The sequence below is a fragment of the Bison bison genome, unplaced genomic scaffold, assembly GCF_000754665.1.
Source record: "Bison bison bison isolate TAMUID 2011002044 unplaced genomic scaffold, Bison_UMD1.0 scf7180017864461, whole genome shotgun sequence".
Classification (NCBI taxonomy): Eukaryota; Metazoa; Chordata; class Mammalia; order Artiodactyla; family Bovidae; genus Bison; species Bison bison.
This window is the reverse complement of record NW_011495023.1, coordinates 16,780,067-16,795,378: the sequence shown is the minus strand read 5'-3', so window position 1 is coordinate 16,795,378 and position 15,312 is coordinate 16,780,067. Positions and strand designations below refer to the sequence as shown.

Genomic DNA, 15,312 nt, shown 5'->3' with positions numbered 1-15,312 from the left:
TGGATGTGAGAGTTGGACTGTGAAGAAGGCTGAGCGCCGAAGAATTGATGCTTTTGAACTGTGGTGTTGAAGAAGACTCTTGAGAGTCCCTTGGACTGCAAGGAGATCCAACCAGTCCATTCTGAAGGAGATCAGCCCTGGGATTTCTTTGGAAGGAATGATGCTAAAGCTGAAACTCCAGTACTTTGGCCACCTCATGAGAAGAGTTGACTCATTGGAAAAGATTCTGATGATGGGAGGGATTGGGAGCAGGAGGAAAAAGGGACGGCAGAGGATGAGATGGCTGGATGGCATCACTGACTCGATGGACGTGAGTTTGAGTGAACTCTGGGAGTTGGTGATGGACAGGGAGGCCTGGTGTGCTGTGATTCATGGGGTCACAAAGAGTCGGACACAACTGAGTGACTGAACTGAACTGAATACTCCCTAGGCATTACTTTGTGTCTCACAAGTTTTGATACTATTCAACATATTTTGACCATGGTTGTATTTCTTTGACCCTTGGATTATTTAAAAGCATACTATTTATTTTCCATGCAAATATAGGCTTTTTTATGTTTCAGTTATATATTTCTAATTTAATTCTACTGCGGAACATATACTATATGTTATCCTTTGAAATCTGTTGAGATTTGCTTTTTGGCTTAGTACATGTTCTATTTTGGTAAAAATTCCTTGCATGCTTGAAAAGAATGTGTATTCTGCAGTTGTTGGGAATAATATTCTATGAATAGCAATAGGTCAAGTTAATAACCTTGTTTAAATATTCTATCACCTTACACTTTTAACAATCATGTTAAAAATCTGCTTGTTACACTAGTGGTTGAAAGAAGGTTGCAAAATTCTGCAACTATGATTCATCTGTTCTCCTTTTTGTCCTGTCAATTTTAGCTTTATGTATTTTCAAGTTATGCTGTTAGGAACATATAAATTTAGCACTGTTCTGTCTTCCTACTGCATTGATCATTTATCATTATAGAGCATTCCATAATTCATTCTTCCATAAGGATTACTCTGTCTGATATTAACATATAAGATTTCCTTAGTCAGTATTTGTTATAGTGTACCTTTTATTTTTTTCCATATCCTTTTATGTGAAATATGTCTTATGTCTTAACTATACATTGTTGTCTTTTTTTAAAAATCTAGTCCAAAAATTTCTGGTTTTAATTGGAAGAAGAAGCCAATTTATGTAATTTAATTATACTTAAAGATACTTTCATGTTATTAATTTTCTATTCATTCCTTCTGTTCTTTTTTTGATACCCAATTTTTTAAATTATTTTATTTTACCTTTGGTAAACTTTTTGTTTAAACATCTTTGTAATATTTCTAGCAATTATCTTAGAGATTAAAAATACTTCCTTGATTTCAGATGACTTTTACCACTTCCTGGGTGAGACAAAAAAATGTTAGTTTAACTTCACTTACACCTACTAACCCTTTGTTCCACTGATTTTAAATATTTTATTTCTAATTATGTTTAAAGCCCCACAAAACATTAATATTGTTGCTTTCAATGGTCTGAAATCTTTTATATTTATTCATAGGCTTTCCTAGGCTCCTCACTTTTCCTGAGGTCCTATGGCTCATCTGGGATCACTTTTCTTCAGACTGAATAACTTCCTTTAGTATTTCTGCACTATGGTTCTACTTGTGATAAAATCTCCCACCTTTTGTCTAAAAACATTTTTTTTCTGCTTTCATTAAAAAAATATTTTTGCTGGGTACAGAGGTTCAGGTTGGCAGTATTTTTCCTTTCTGCAAGTATTTACGGATGTCATTCCTTAATGTTCTGGTTTTAATAATGTCTGTAGGACAGTCAGCCACCTTACTGCTGTTCCTTTGAAGGTAGTGGAGTTTACTTCGATTGTTTCAAGATTTTTTCTTTATAGCTGGTTTTCACAAGTCTCACCAAGTTGTACCTAGGTGTGATTTTCTTCATATTAATCTTGCTTGGGGTTCACTAAGTTTCCTATGCTCCTTGAATTTGTGGATTGCTATCTTTAATCAGTTTGGAAAACCTCTGGTCATTATTTTCTCAAATATTGCTTTTCTCATTTTCTCCTCCGGGGACTCCAACCACATGAATGTTAGATGAAGTGACTTGATCTTATGTCTCCTAAGCTGTTTTGTTCTTTCCATTCTTTTTCCTTTCTGAGATTGTACACTTTCCCACTGAACTGTCCTTTAGTTCACTAGTTCTAGTTATTTATTTTTTGTTGTGCCTACTTTGCTCTTAAACTCAAATCTTAATTTCAGATGTCATATTTTTCAGCCCTAGGATATCCATTTGATTATTTTTTTAAATATTTCCACCTTTCTATTAATATTGTTCATCTTTTCATCCATTTTTCTAACTGCTTCATTTCCTTTAGCACATTTACAACAACTATAAAATATTTGTTTGGTAACTTCTAGATCTGTATCACTGGCAGATCTGCTTCTATTTATCTTCTTTGAACATATATATATATATTTTTACTTTTTACATGTCATATAACATTTTACTGTATTCTCAATATTTTGAATGTAATAGCCATAAAACTATGGCTGACATTATTTTCTCCCAGTGAGGGTCCATCCTTCCCTCTATTAGACTGGTAGGGTAAGGAGCTGTTCACGTCAATCTAATTATTTTACTTCTGGTGTAAAACATCTCAAAGGTGAAATTAATTGTGCTTATTGCAGCTGCATCCTAACCCTACCACAAAGAGACTGTCTCCTAAGCACTGCAAGACTGCAGAAGACATCACTGCATATTTCCAGCTCAACTTCCCAACCTCCCATCCTGTCTCAAGGCTCAGTAAACAACCTATGGGGAAAACCAGCTGTGTGTCTGAAGACTCCCTAGGTTCCAGTTCAATATGTCAGACTACGTGATCACCAAAACTTCCACGGTTTCTCTTTTCCCTCATAGAGTCTCACTTATACAGCAATCTTGATCCTTAGCCAGTGTTCATTTTGAGCACACACACTCAGGAAAGAGGACTTCTAACAGTCTCATCTCATAGGTGCTCTTCCATTTTTGTTACTTCAGTTCATTCAGTATTCTTTTCATTCATAAGCTCTTCAAAAATATGACTGTGCTTGAGTGACACAAATATTTTGAAACTCCTCCCACTGAGAAGTGGGTACACATGTACTTTCCAAGTTTTGAATCTGAATGGCCTCTTTGACCAATAAAATATGGTGGCTATGACAAGACACCAGTTTTTGGGTCTAGAACTTAAGAGACATGGACAATTTTAACCTCTTATATCTAGGAATATATGGAAGGCACTGAACTGCCACTAAAGAGAGCCAACTAATCTTATCGATTAAAAAGCTTTTGTTTTCACCAATTTTTCTCCATCATTTGTCTGTTTTATAATATTCTATTTTATTGATTTCTATTTCTTGTTTTCTACCTTCAACTTACTTTGGGTTCATTTTAATTTTCTAGCTTCCATAAGTGAAAGCTTAGATAACTGGTTTTAGACTTTTCTTCTTTTTTAATATCTGTATCTTAAAGCTATACATTTTCCTCTAATCACAGCTTTTGCTGCATAAATATTGTTCCCATGTGTTTTCATTTTTCATTGAGTTAAAAATATTTTCTACTTTTTCTTGTAATTTCATGGAACCATGCTTTATTTAAAAGTGTGCTATTTAATCTCTAAATATTTGGGGAAGGAATTCTAGATATTCTATTGCTATTCATTTCTAATACAATTTAGAAACAGTGAAAGAACATGTCCTGCATAGTTTTAATCTTTTAAAATATATTGAGACTTGTTTTATGATCTAACATATGACCTACCTTGATGAAAATTTCATGTGTTCTTGAAAAGAATGTGTATTCTTCTATTGTTGAGTGCAAGATTCTATAAATGTCAATTAACTCCAACTGGTTAACAGTGTTGTTCCAGATTTCTTTTTTATTAATATTTTGCCTACTTATAAATCAAATGCTGAGAGAGAAGTGTTTGAGACTAACTACAACTGTAGTTTTACCTATTTATCCTTTATGTTCAAGGGTAACAAGGCAGTATATGTCACTGTGCTTATTTAACATATATGCAGAGTTCATCATGCAAAACACCAAGCTGGATGAAGCACAAGCTGGAATTAAGACTGCCAGGAGAAATATTAATAACCTCAGATATGCAGATGACACCATCCTTATGGCAGAAAGTGAAAAGGAATTAAAGAGACTCTTGATGAAGGTGAAAGAGGAGAGTGAAAAAAGCTGGCTAAAAACTCAACACTCAAAAAATGGCTCTGTACCAGTCTAGAGAGATGGGATGGAGAGGGAGATAGGAGGGAGGTTCAAAAGGGAGGGGATATATGTACACCTATGACTGACTCATGTTGAAGTTTGACAGAAAACAACAAAATTCTGTAAAGCAATTATCCTTCAAAAAAAATAAATACATTTTTAAAAACTGGAAAAAAAAAAAAATGAAGACCATGGGCATCCATCCGGTCCCATCACTTCATGGCAAACAGATGGAGAAAAATTGGCAGATTTTATTTTCTTGGGCTCCAAAATCACTTTGGATGGTGACTGCAGCCATGAAATTAAAAGATGCTTGCTTCTTAGAAGAAAAGCTATGACAAATCTAGGCAATGTATTCAAAAGCAGAGACATTTCTTTGCTGACAAAGATCCGTAGAGTCAAAGCTATGGTTTTTCCCGTAGTCACATATGGATGTGAGAACTGGACCACAGAGACGGCTGAGCACTTAAAAAAAGATGCCTTCGAATAGTGGTACAGCAGAAGACTTTTGAGAGTCCCTTGGAGAGCAAGGAGATCAAACCAGTCAATCCTAAAGGAAATCAACCTGAATATTCACTGGAAGGACTAATGCTGAAGCTGAAGCTCCAACACTTTGGCCACCTGATGCAAAGAGCCAACTCATCAGAAAACACCCTGATGCTGGGAAAGACTGAAGGCAGCAGAAGGGGATGACAGAGGATGAGATGGTTGGATGGTATCACTAACTCAAAGGACATGAGTTTGAGCAAACTCCGGGAGATAGTGAAGGACAGGGAAGCCTGGTGTGCTGCAGTCTATGGGGTTGCAAAGAGTCAGACATGACTGAGCGGCTGAACAACAACATCCTTTATGTTCTGTAAATTTTTATTTCAAGTATTTTGAAGCTCTGTTAATGGACTCATAGATATTTAGGATTGTTATTTTTTTTGATAAATTGATTCATCATTATGAAATATGTCTCAATATTGCTAGTAATAGTCTCTGTTCTGAAGCCTATGTTGTTGTAATTAATATAGCCAATCCAGTTTTCTTAGTGATTAGTGTTTGCATGGTATATCTTCTTCAATTCTTTTACTCATAACTTGTGTTCATATTTGAATAGGATTTCTTGTGAACAGTATGTAGTTAGGTCTTGCTTTTTTATCTAGCCTGATGATCTGTCTTCAGAGCATTTAAATCATTTATACGTAATGTAACTATTTATATGGCTGAATCTGAAATAATCATCTAGCTATTTTCTAATCTATTCTTTGTTTCCTTTTCGCATTTTTTCTTGCCTTATCTGTGACTGAATATTTTTTAGTATTTTACTTTATCTTCCCTGTTGGCTTATTAGATGTACCTGTTTCTTTTGCAGTTTTATTGCTCTGGTGTTTAAACTACAGAGCTTTAACTTACCACAACCTAAGTTTTAATAATATTTTGGACTTCCCTGGTGACTCAGACAATTTTATCACTTCAGAAATAAGAATTTTACAACAGAAGATATCTATTCCTTTCTTCCTGTCTTTTGTGCTACTGTTACCATCATTTAACTATAGTAAGACTGTCATCCTGGAGAAGGTAGGTGTAAGCACTCTGACTGACAGCCTCAGCCAAAATTAGCTTTTGAATGATTCTTATCAAAGTACCAGAAATGTAAATATGAAGCTGTCTTAGAGACTTGCAACCAGCTCATCCTTCAGCTGAATGCCACCAACTAACCTCAGCTGATGCTACATGGAGAAGAATAACCACCAGCTGAGCCTGCCCTTTGCACTGACTTACAGACTGTGAAGTACAACAAAATGACTGTTTTTCTAAGACTGTAAGTTTTTAGGTAATTTGTAACAGAATTAGATAACCATAACAGATACTGGCACATGGAAGTGGGGGCTCTGTAATAAAAATCTTAAAATACTGACATTGGCTTTGGGACCAAGTGGTGAGCAGAAACAGGGAGGTCCTTAAAAACACTGTTAATGAAAGCCTGAAGGACATTAGTGAAAATGTTAACAGATGGAGAAATGACAAGCCCACTTACACGGTGGTGGAAATTGTGCAACACTATTCCTTGCATAAAAAAGAAAAGAGAAAACGTGCCCAATAAAGTGGTAGATTTGGCTAAGGAGATTGCCAGGCAGAAGGTCAAAGTATTAGTCTCTTTTAGCCTAGTATAATACGGGATTCAAAGAGAAAGGTAAGTTAACAAAAGAACTCTTCCATTTTCAAGCAGAATTTAGAGCTAACGAAAGAACCATTTCACTTTCAGGAATTTAAGGAGCCAGGACTTGCTCTTTTCTAAAACAAAACATTTCCTCGTCCCCATTCTGCCCAGACAGAAAACTAAGATATAGCTTCAAAGTAAAAAGTCAAGTTTAGGGCTGTCAGTAAAGCATGGTTTTGGGACAAAACTTTCTAGAATGTGACTGTAAAATACCATGATTACATGTTATATCTAATTCAGTTCTAAGAATCTTAAGAGTGTGTGCCTCATAAGACTATCTTTTTTAGATAAAAATCCTATAGGAATTTTGAGGGTGTCCCTTTTGGACTCTCTTTCAAACAGAAAAGCTTCACAGAATCTTATGGGTATCATCTTATAATGCCTTTACTCACAGTCTGAAGTAGAAAAAAATATATCTCAAAACAAATGTGAATGTGGCTTCTGTCTAACAGAGTGGACTATAATTTGATACACAGGAATTTCACAAAGTTTTTAAAAGAATTATGTCATATAGGGCTGACAGGAGCAGAAAGAGAAAAAAACTGAAAAGATGCTTCTGAACTCTCAAATTTCTGCCAGCAGGAAGCAAGGCTGGCAAGACTATCCAGTTGTAAACATGAACCATTTTTTATATAAAATGATGGATGACTCAGAGTTGCTAGGGTGAAGTCAGGAGCCATGGATAATCATTTCCAGGGAGTAAAAATAATGTTAGTAAAGAAATGACAGCATTAGGATTTCAAAATTACTATGAACCAGTGAAAGCTATGCACCTCTTGCTTCCTGATTCTGAATGGAAATGCTTATTGCAGTGATTCTATGCCTGCCTGTCTAATATATGCCGAATAAATAACTTGTCTCTTGAGGCAACTACACCAGGCAAGCTTTCTGCACGTTTGGACCTGACTTAAATGACAAGGTCCTGGACCTGAAGCTTGAGAATAAAGCCATAGACGGATGACAACTTCGGATTCTCGGAAGGGGCTGAGTACATTTAGAATATAGGAGGAATGTAAATCATCTGTGGCCAGAGGGTGAACTGTAGCAGAGTAAGATGGCCACACATTCTCTGATACCTCTTCCACTGAAAGGCCACTCTATGTCGCATCTCACTGAAACTGGGGGGCTCTGGCACTGCTTTGACCAACACAATATGGTAGAAGTGATGTGGGGCCAGTTTCCAGTTTTAGACCTTCCTCTATAGCATCATCCTTCCCATCTCTTGGAAAATTCTCTCTAGGAGTCCTAAACCACAACAGGACAAGTCTGACTCCCTTGAGACTCTGCTAAAAAGGTCATATAGACACATCTTCTACCTTTGTCCACACACCATATACGTGCATAAAGATATCCTAGATCCTCCAGAGCATCTAATCCATCTACCAAATGAATACCATCCAGTGATCTTAGTCAGTGCAATGTGGAATAGAAAAATTACCCAACTGAGACTTGTCTGAACTCCCAACCCACAGAACCATGAGCTATCCAGAACAAACCACTCAGTGTTGAGGCAATTAATTATGTAATAACAGATCACTAAAATAATGTTATTTTGTAATTTACCTAGGCTGTTGCAGGACTCACAGTGTCCTGTGTCTAGCCTCTACTACCAAACTGGAAAAGGAAGCCTAAACCCAGATCTTACTCAGAAGTAATTTGCAAAGTTCATTATAAGGTAAAATTATTTGTTAGAGATAAAAAGGCCAATATTCTCAGAGATACTACAAAACAATTTTCCAAACATGACAAACTTCAACCAAGTTGCTGCAATGAAAACCAACCATTTTCATCTTACTAAATAAGCTACTGTTTGTATATAATTAAGCCAAAACATGCACACACAGGTTGTCCTTTAGTTCATTTAACAAATGCTTATTTAGACTCTTACTCGTGATTAAAACACAACGAGAATTACAAATATAAAATTAACACCATTTGTAGTAGTCTCAAGCAGTGATTTAAAAAGAGAACATAAAGAAATACTGGTGTGTTAACATAAATTACGAAGTCCAGACCAGGTAGTAGCCGTTACTAAGGGGATAACATATATGTATAACGCACACGTGTATGTGTATGTGCATGTTGACATTCCTATCTTTGTAAACGGGAGAGTGCCTGGTGCCAGTGTGTGCATATATGCGTGTGTGCTCAGTCTCTGTGCAACCCCACGGACTGTAGCCCATCAGGCTCCTCTGTTCATGGGATTCTCCAGGTAAGAATACTGGAATGAGCTGCCATGCCTTTCTCCAGGGTGTCTTCCTGACCCAGGGACTGAACCTGCATCTCCTGCATCTAATGCACTGAAAGAGGACTCACCTGATTCTCATTCAGTGCTCTCAGCCCATATCCATTCTGATGGCCTTAAGCTGACTGGTGTAAAGCACCTATTTGTGGAGAAGCCTAGATTCGAGGTGGCAGGACCAAGGTCGTACACATCTTTGCAGAACACATGGTACCAGGCACGATGCTGTGTACGTCATCATTCTCTAAGTATCTCTAAGTATTTGTCCACTGATTAACATTACTATTCAGTGCTCTAGGACGGTCCTAAGGAATAACTATTTGGGAGAAAATATAAGCATTCTCCCATCATTACAATAATAAATGGGCTTACTGGTTTTAGGAAATATTAAGAGCCTATAATTTAAGTAATTTGTGACTAAATGTCATTTTTCTCTATGACTGAGCAGTGCCACAGGTAGCCAGCCAGGTGGAAAGCACTTAGGGACTTGGACACAGACTGTTGTGAGGAATTAACTGTCTAATAACAAAAAACTCTGAACAGGATCTATCATTAGAGACGAATTGGAAAAGTGAGAGTTAAACTATTAGACACGTGCTTAATGACACACATACAGACCAATTTAGAATCTACACAAGTAATGTCTACTTCACATGTATTCAAACAAACCTCTACTGAAAGCCGTCCGTGTGACAGGCTACCTCAGGCTCTGGGAAACTGAAGGGAGAATGAGAGACAACAACGAGTCACATTGGCTTTCTAAGGCAGATCCAAACGAAATCAATCTAAAAGTTCCTCTACCTGCCTCCATGGGAAGCCATGGATAAGGTGCATAAAAAGTATTTTATCTCACTACCTGAAGCCATGCAAACAGTCTACTTGGCCTAAACACCGGCAAACTTTAATTATCCTAGAAACCCCTTCCAAGAGACAATGTTTCATTTCTGTCCATCCCTGAATCCTTAGGTTCCCGAGTTGGACGGTGGGAACATGGCAATGTGCTCCAAGCAACAGGAGCAGACTTACCCTGAGCTGTGTTAGAGGGAAGCTCCTCACGGATGAGGCCAGGGCTGGAATAGGTACTGTGTCCCTATCCATCAGTGGCTGCTGACACATACAGTGCTTCACAGGAACATGTCATTTGCTCCCAAAACTTTAGGGGGAAAGGGAAAAATAGAAAACCTTTTGCCAACCACAAAAATATACATTTTAAAAGTTGTGGAACAAAAATGAGCTGCTATATACTTTAAAAACCAGACAAAAAGTAGAAAATAAATACCACCCTACGCTCAGCTACTACGTCCTGAATTGAATTGAAGCAGAAATGTTGCCATTTCAGCTAAGTGGCTTTACATGACATAACTAAAAACACTCTACTGATCACGTAAGCTAAAAGTAAGATGGTGGCATCAAAATTTACCTTTTTCCAATCAGAACCCACTTTTCAAATGTGCTTTTAGAAGGAAAAAGGTAAATCTCCGCTAGATCCAAAGGGCTTTGGTTTACCTAGAAATTCACCAGTCCAGGAATCAGAAGATTTTTAAATCTAATATGACAACAGATTTGGTTGTTGGCTGCTAATGTGAATTTTAAAACTAATCCGTTAGTGCTCTGTTCTTGTTTTAAATCAAAGGCATTTCTTCTGGGCTGCAAATTAATGAGAACAGCTAGCCTATTGCATGGACCAAGAAGGGGTTTCTAATCTTTAGAAGCAGGAGGTCCCCCTACATACATGATCACCTGGGACAAACTTGGCTAGCACAAACTGGTGAGAAGGTTATAGGAGCCTGGGAATGTTTAACATCAAGAGAGGAATTACAGCTCAGTAAGATCAGAGGGAATTACACAGGAAATGTGAACAGTAACCCTTTCATATCTCCGTGCCCGCTCCCACTGCCTGTGTGATAAATGAGGTCCTGCAGCCACCCAGCTATGTGAATACACAAGCCAACTACAGAGGGGGCCTGGGAAAAAGCCATTTTATACACACACACACAAACAGCACAGCATAAATTTATGATGACATGATAAAATCATGTCCCTCCAGAAAAAAAGCCTTTAGCCTTTCTAACTGCCACATATGCACTCCATCACTGCCTTATCCAACAAGGGCCCTAAGTAAAAGTCCCAAAGAAACTGGAAGAATCAGGCGGGGGTGGGGAGGATGGAAGATTTGGCAGACTCTTCACAAGTAGAGAAACGTGGCTCCTCTGAAGCTGACCAAACAAACAGGTCTCCACCCTGGCTTATGTTTAAACATCTTGTTCCTAGTCAGTCTGTAGGGAAAACATTCTTTCCACAATAAATAATATGCAATCAAATTGGAAAATTCTTACCCCATCCTTTATCTACTCTCTGTAGAAGTTTCTTCTGTATTGTAAGCCAGAAGCTTAGAGAATTCAACTGATTGCAAACTATTTTTTTTAAAGAGTTGCTTAGGTATAGTCAAGGCACGTTAAAATATTTCTAGTTGCTAATTATGGAAAAGCAAGTGTGACTTGCAGATTCTGGACTCCTTCAGAGACCCCCCTGGTTAGGATCTCAAGAAGCAAAGCTACTCTAGCCACAACTGCCTCTGAGAAAGGAGGAAATGTTCAGCTTCTATAAATAGGTGAGTCTGAAGGAGATTCATTAAAAAATAAAACAACAACAAACAACTAAAAAACCCCATGGTGCTCAAGACAGTAAGAATACATAGGGGGAGTAAGATAAAATGAAGGGGAAAAGTGCTATCTTCAGTGGTCTAAGTCTAAAGTATGGAATAGAATTTTACAGGTTACCCTGAAATAAGATTTCACTTTTTCCATTGGTATAACCAGGTTAGGGACGGTCTACCACAAAGAGTAGGTCAAGAAACCAATGAAAGTGAATACAGAGATGACAAAGCAAATCACCAATGAAAATTAAAAGGCTTGGGTTTTTGGAACTATCCAGAAGAGGGAACAGTAAAACCAGAGAATTTTTTTTTCAGCAGTGTACCTCCTCCAAAGTACACATATCTTCCTCAAGCAGCAAACTATACCAGTAGTGATCCTGTATGGTGACTGGTGGGCTTTCCTGATGGCTCAGTGGTAAAGAATCTGCCTGCTAATGCAGGAGATGTGGGTTCCATTCCTGGGTGGGGAAGATCCCCTGCAGAAGTAAATGTCAACCTGCTCCAATCTTCTCACCTAAAAATCCCATGGACTGGCAGGCTGCAGTCAAAAGGGTCACTCAAAAGAGTCAGACACACACACACACAGGGTGAGTGGCAGGTCACACACACACGCAGGACACCCACACAGGACACACACACACACAGTGAACGGCAGGTCACCCAAAGAGCAACTGAGATTTTCACAGCTTCTAAGCAAGGATCAGTTCTCATCACAGACTAGACCAAATGGAAAATCAATGGCGCTCTCTCCTTATCCAGAATTGAGAGCTGACTTGGAAGGTCTCTTCATCATTTTAACCCCATGTCTCCTTCTGACAAACATAAAAAAACCTCATGCCCTCTTTGAATGATGAGATTTGAGGATAATTTAAGTGCTGCAACCAAAAAGAAGACACAGCAAGGTAATTTCTGATGGTTTTTTCAAACCATGTTCTACTGCAACAGAATTTATTAACAAATACTTTCCTATATAGACAGATATTAATTAACACCTGTTTACTTTTCAAGACAAAAAGGCCAAAATGTTTACAAACACTATGTATTAATTACAATGAAAAAATATTTCTTGGGACACTGGGTATGTCTCTTCCATGAGTTACCGCAGATGATCTTTTCAGTTCTTACACTAGGCCTGAAGAAATGCTGGCTGTACTTCAATGTTTGTTTAGGCCTTCCCTGGTAGCTCAGACGATAAAGAATCTGCCTGCAGTGCAGGAGATTTGGGTTTGATCCCTGGGTCAGGAAGATCCCCTGGGGAAGGGAATGGCTACCCACTTCAGTATTCTTGCCTGGAGAATCCCATGGGCAGAGAAGCCTGGTGGGCTACAGTCCACGGGGTTGCAAAGAATCAGACACGACTAAATAACTAACACTTTCACGTTCAGCAATAGGGCCCCAGCTCCTACCCTGAAGATTACAGAGGTCTGATACGGTGTTCTCTTCCATGGAATAAAGGACAGAGGAAAGCAGTTACATTCTCAGGACAGAGGCAACAGTGAAAAAGGCAAACTGCAGACGACCTCGACAACAGTTCAGATGACAAAATGACAGAAGCATCAACCGATATTTGCACATTCACACAACGCTTCACAATGTATAAGATACTCCATGTAATTTCACCTCACAGCTTTACTAAGTGGATATTAAGAAGAAGAGGGCAGCAGAGGATGAGATGGCTGGATAGCATTACTGATTCAATGGACATGAACTTGGGCAAACTCTGGGAGATAGTGAGGGACACAGAGGCCTGGCGTGCTGCAGCCCATGGGGTCACAAAGAGTCGACACGACTTAGCAACTGAACAACACAAATGGATATTATTATCATTTCACTGAATATCACTAAGTGGCCTTTTCAAGTTTTCCCAGCTAGCTGAGCAGCAGAGCTGAGATCTAAACCTTCTGACAGCTGTCCCACATAGTAAAGATCTTTATTTTGTCAAGAAATCTTGAAAATATCTTTATCCAAATTCTAAACTCAGAGTACACATAATAAGCAGATTTTTTTTCCCTCAACCCACCCAACAACCACTCCCTGTCTACAAACTGCCATAAAAATGATCAGAGTTTCTGCAACTGTAGCTTTTACCAGCATGGCCAAGAGCACGGTGAAAAGCATCTTTCAAAATTTAACCTCTGTGTATACCCTATGACTGATTCACACTGATGTACAGCATAAACCAACAAAGCAACTATCCTTCAAGCAAAAATAAATTAATTAAAAAAAAATCCTGCTCACACCTAGGACTTGTACCCTATAATTGACCCCCAAATAAGGACATCATCACAGGCATGGGCTCTGAAAATCATTAACTACTGAGGAAATGTCTGGGGTGTCTGTTCTTCCTTTAGGATGAGTCAATCATGACACATGTATGACCAGCTCATTCCTGAAAGGTGAGCATACCCCCAGCCTCTGGCTTAGCAGAGACACATACCTCTCGGGCTGGCTGGAAAGACCAATGGCACAGAAGAACGAATCTCACAGAAATAAAAGTTATATTCTTAACAATTAAAAGCAATCATTCTGCTTTATTTTTGAAGTTGTACTAAAGAGTGATGATTAAATTACATTAGTAATTTAATGTAAATGTGAGATAGAATAACGTTGGAATTTTACTCATATAAAATCAGTTTTTACTCACCTCTGAAGCCTATTATGAAGACTGGGAGACAAAACACATGAAAGATGCTAAACATCTTGCCTAGCACATAGTAACTACTCAGTAAATGTCAGCTGTGATCAGCAACATTACTGCTGTTAAACACAAAAGGTATAATGGAAGGTCACACTTAAGTGAACCAGCAAAACGTAATACATTTGTGGGTTATTGTTTAACACCTACACAAAACACAAGTATCTCTTCTAGACATATAAATACATGTATTTAAGTATTCAGAACAAGATTCGGAAGAATAAATGGCAAGAGATGACCCTGGGACTGAGATGGTCAAAGGTAATTTAAATCTCATGTTTAAGGCTTTAAAAAAAAATTATGAATACCTTGTATCAATAAAATTAATTTTAAAGAAAGCAAAATAGAATAATAAAATTATACAAAGTATTATTGTATTTTCAATTGCATTGCTGATTTCAGTATTACATGAAAAAGTTTATTTTATTTGTAGATAGGGTCTAAGTGAGGTTCTAAAGCTCCTGTTCTTTACTAACACCATTCAAGCTTTATATCACAGACTGCTTTCAACAATCTTCCTAATGATAGTCCTGTTCACCAAACTGAAAATAACTGTCTGTGAAAAAAAAAAAAAATTCCTTACAATTTTATTAACTTTTAAAACCATTCAATGTATTTAATTAAGATCCAAGGAGGCTTTCAATATCCAAGAAGCCATACATCAAAACAGCTTTACATAAAACAATTACCTTTTTGCCTCACATTCTGTGTCTGTTTATATCTCATAAACCACATACAGAAAGTCAAGTTGTGGATTCACTTTAAGGCCAAAGAGTTGCCTACTTAAAACCATCATAACAATTTCCAATGTCTTGAGGGTTGCTCTAATTAAAAACCTCTCCTCCTAGGCTCTTCCTAACTTCTAATTCTTTGTCTGTACCATTTTGATGCTGGTTTTAAAATTCTAACTTTCCTTCTCGTTCACAATCATAACTTTGACTTTTTCATCCCATTTTTCTTCCTCCAGATCACCTAAATGGGCGCCTGTAAATTGTACTCAAACCAGGTCACAAAAGCTCTTATTAACTTCCTCAGAGGAGCAAATAGCAGGCCTCCTGTGGTTCAGGCATGGAAGGACCACAGGCCCAACCAGCTGGGACCCTGCAATTTACAAATCCAGCTTATAAATTAAAGACCTCTAGTGCTGTAAAAAGGGACAGACATTTCAACAGATGAGAAGACAGAGAAAGCAGCCTCTTATTTGACCAGGAGGACATTAAGCTGAACAGAAAACCCCACCTCAAAGAGCTGT

The 15,312-nt window shown here is 37.9% G+C and overlaps 1 protein-coding gene across 7 annotated transcripts in view; it reads right to left on the bottom strand.

The window, feature by feature from the left end:
• ZNF438 (zinc finger protein 438) overlaps nucleotides 1-15,312 on the bottom strand; it is a 196,258-nt gene that overhangs the window by 102,490 nt on the left and 78,456 nt on the right. For 2 of the 7 annotated variants that reach the window (XM_010860015.1, XM_010860014.1), the window contains one exon: nucleotides 9,736-9,862. The exons of 3 other annotated variants lie outside the window; for them this stretch is intronic. The gene's annotated coding sequence lies outside the window, so the exon portion shown is untranslated. Of the gene's footprint in view, nucleotides 1-9,378; nucleotides 9,427-9,735; nucleotides 9,863-15,312 lie in introns of all 7 variants that reach the window. 2 more of the 7 variants (XM_010860016.1, XM_010860017.1) reach the window with 2 other exon arrangements.